Below are 4,235 nucleotides of genomic sequence, written 5' to 3' on the forward strand. Positions count from 1 at the left end.
CTTTCTAAATTGATAAGCGGAATTTTCGTCGGTTAAGAACTGTACTTGCAACGCTATTTTCACTATAAATTCTTAATCAGCGATTTTCCGCCCATTCAATTTTTGGCGCCGTTGCCGGAGAGTTGCAATAGTGTGCTAAATTATTAGTTTGTGTAAATATTTTTACTTTTACATATTTGCATTTTTATTTTATTTTATTACCATGAGCTGTATGTTTCTTTTATTGAATGACGCGTTCACTACCTGATTCGAGCTTAGCCGCGTTTGATCCTGAAATTGAAAGAACTATTTCACGTATTAGGCGGGCTCGGCATCGGTTAGCCTCTGAGGGTGGTGAAGTGGTTCTTACCAACTCACCAATCTCATCTGAGGGCGAATCTGAAGTGCCATCTGAGGAAGAAACAAGCTCCACTTCTACTGATTCTGTTGATTTACGTGCAGGTAATATGGCGGAGCCCAGAAGGATTACTCTCCAGGAAGCAGGAGCTCCAGACTTTACACTGCAACCGTATCAAGCGCGTCACCCAAATATGACTGCAGATTTTAAACTGAAGACTGCGCTAATCAACTTACTACCCAAGTTTCATGGCTTAACTGCTCAAAAGCCTATCAAGCACCTCAGAGATTTTCAGACAGCCTGCTCAACTACTAGGCGTCATGGTGCAGATGAGACTACTACCTGGCTATATGCCTTCCCATTATCTCTTGAGAGAAAGGCAAGAGAGTGGTTTTACACTCAACCTGAAACAGTTGTTACTAATTGGGATCTGCTCAAAAGGGAGTTCCTGAAAAAATACTTTCCAGCTGAAGTTACAGACAGACTGAGCAAAGAAATTTCCAGCATTATCCAAGGCAAATCAGAGACTCTTTATGAGTATTGGGAACACTTCAGGAATCTCCTAGACTCATGTCCCCACCATAAGATTGACCAGTTGGTGTTGATCAGCTACTTCACATAAGGCATGATGCCTCAGGATAAGACTACATTAGATGCTGCGAGTAATGGTTCTCTGAAGAAGTACAAGACGGTGACAGAAGCTTGGCAACTGATCACCTATCTAGCTGAGTCTACCCAGAATGTCAAGCACAGGAACAACCATCCCAAGGCTATTGCGGAGGTTTCCTCTAGTAGTGAGACTGCTGCTCTCACACAGACTCTGGGAGAGATGACCAACATACTGAAGCAGATATAGCTGAATCAACAACAACATCAGCCTCCCCCACAATAACAGTGTCAACAGTTGGTTCCTCAGAGAGTGTGCGGAATATGTGCCTGCTATACTCATTACACTGATGAGTGTCCGTAGCTCCAACAAGAAGACAACACCTTGGGCAGCTACTCATAATTTCTATGACCACCCAAATCAAGGATACTATCAACAAGGCGGCAATTATAACCAAGGTGGAAGCTACAATCAAGGTTGGCAAGATAACTCCAACCAAGGCTGGATAGACAATTCCAACCAAGGATGGAGAGACAACTACAACAGAGGAAGCAGAGACAATAGTAGAAATAGAGGTAGAATAACAACAACAACAACAGACAGCAGAACCAAAACCAGCCTTACAGAGCACCTCACCAAAGGCAATCCCAAGCGCCTCAGAACAACCAACAGCAGGCCCCTCAAATCACTTACCCCCTTCTTCTTCTAATGACGAGATGCTTCGCTCTCTTGTGCAAGGACAACAAGACATTCAGAATACACTTACCTCTATCATAAATGGTCTGAACGCTACCTTGCAAGCGCTTGTCTCCCAAATGGATTCATTATCTACCCCCAACAATCAACCTTCAAGCTCCAGTGCAATTCCTTCTCAACCTTTACCCAACCCCAAAGGTGGTATCAATGCCATTACTTTGAGGTCCGGAACCACACGGCAAAAGAGGAGTCATGAGGAGCCAAGCTCAAATGAAGATATCCAAGTCGAAGACATTGTTGAGGTAGAGGATGTTGAAGAAGAGGAGGAAGTACAAGACATGGTTGAAGAAGAAGCATCTCAACCAGGGAATGGAGTACCAAAGGAAGATGAAGTTACAAGAGAAGCCATTCCCATTCCATTTCCACACCTTGCTAGGAAGTCTAGAAAGCAGATGGAGCTCGACCCCAAGATGGTGGAGATCTTTAAAAAGGTTGAGGTAACGATTCCCCTTTTTGATGCCATTCGCCAGGTACCTAAATATTCTAAGTTTCTAAAAGATTTATGCATGAATAAAGATAAAATACAGGATTTAGAAACTATTCCTCTAGGTAGCTCTATTTCTGCTTTAATGGGTGATATACCGGAAAAATGTAGTGATCCAGGTCCATGCATAGTTACTATTACTATAGAAGGTGTAAAATTTTCTGACTGCATGTCTGAGTATTATGCCATTATCTGTATATGATGCCTTGAGGCTCCCTCCCTTAAAAAGGTCGGCAGCACGTTTTGTTTTGGCATATAAAAGTATAATCTCAGTGGTAGGAATTGCTGAGGACGTGCTAGTGAGCATTAAGGGGCTCACATTCCCAATTGACTTCTACATCTTGGAGATGCCCCCTAATGACTCAGGAAGACCATCATCCATCCTTCTTGGAAGACCATTTCTAAAGACTTCAAAGTTCAAATTGGATGCCTTCTCAGGAACTTACTCCTTTGAGATAGATGGCAGAGCAGTGAGCTTTAACCTGGATGAAGCCATAAAGCATCCTCCGAAAGATCATTCCGTCTTTCAGTGCAACATCATTGACGAAACTGTAGCTGTAGTTCACCGAGAAGAAGTAGAAGAGATGCACATGGAGCAAGGTGCAAGTGTAGGGAAACCCTCTGAGCCTACTGAAGATACCTTGCCACCATCACTAGCTCTGGATGATCAAGTGCCTAGCCAGGGGCAGCAAATGGAGTTAAAGCCCCTTCCACCCCCACCTCAAATATGCTTACCTTGAGGATAATCAGAATCTCCGAGTTATTATTGTAAGGGAACTCACTTTACAACAGGAGGAGCAGCTGCTTAGTGTGCTGAGAAGACACAAGAAAGTAATTGGGTGGAGCTTGGCGGATATAGTTGGCATCAGCCCTCAAGTTTGTGAGCACCGGATATTTTTAGAAAAGGAAGCAAAGCCTGTCTGTCAACCTCAAAGGCGGTTGAACCCCACCATCTTAGAAGTTGTCAAGAAGGAAGTGACCAGGCTGCTTGAAGCTGACATCATCTACCCCATCTCAGATTGCGAATGGGTTAGTCCAGTACAAGTGGTACCCAAGAAGTCTGAAGTCACAACAGTGAAGAATGAGCATGGAGAGCTCCTAACAACTAGAGTGCAGAATTCCTGGAGGGTGTGCATTGATTACAGGCGCCTCAACCAGGCTACTCGCAAGGATCACTATCCCCTGCCCTTCATTGATCAGATGCTCGATCGCCTGTCAGGTAAATCACACTACTACTTTTTAGATGGTTACACAGGCTATTTTCAAATTCATATAACTCCTGAAGATTAGGAGAAAACTACTTTTACAAGTCCCTTTGGAACGTATGCATACAAGAGGATACCTTTTGGCTTATGTAATGCCCCTGCTACTTTCCAATGATGCATGATGAATATTTTCTCAGATCTTATTGAGAGTTGTATGGAAGTTTTCATGGATGACTTTAGTGTGTATGGTGATTCATTTAGCCTTTGCTTGGATAGTTTAACTAGAGTATTAGACAGGTGTGTTAGTTCAAATATTGTATTAAATTTTGAAAATGTCATTTTATGGTAAAACAATGCATTGTTCTAGGACACGTTGTTTCTAATACTGGTATTTTAGTTGATCCAGCAAAGGTAGATGTCATTTCTAGTCTACCTTACCCCTCCTCCGTGAGGAAAGTCCGTTCGTTCCTTGGTCATGCAGGTTTCTACCAGAGATTTATCAAGGACTTCAGTAAGGTAGCATTGCCTTTATCCAGACTGCTGCAGAAGGATGTTGAGTTTGAGCTGAGTGAGGACTACATACAAGCGTTTGATAAGCTGAAGATCACCTTGACTCAAGCTCCGATTGTGAGAGGACCAGACTAGAGCCAGCCTTTTGAGATTATGTGTGATGCCTCCAACCATGCAGTAGGAGCGGCGCTGGCTCAGCGCGAAGGTAAGGACCCTTTCATAATTACTTATGCTTCTAAGACCTTAGACACTACTCAGTCTAATTATACTACCACTGAAAAAGAGCTTCTGGCTATTGTTTTTACTCTGGATAAATTTTTAGCCTACTTACTTGGT

This window comes from Arachis ipaensis, chromosome B08 (genome assembly GCF_000816755.2).
Source record: "Arachis ipaensis cultivar K30076 chromosome B08, Araip1.1, whole genome shotgun sequence".
NCBI lineage: Eukaryota > Viridiplantae > Streptophyta > Magnoliopsida > Fabales > Fabaceae > Arachis > Arachis ipaensis.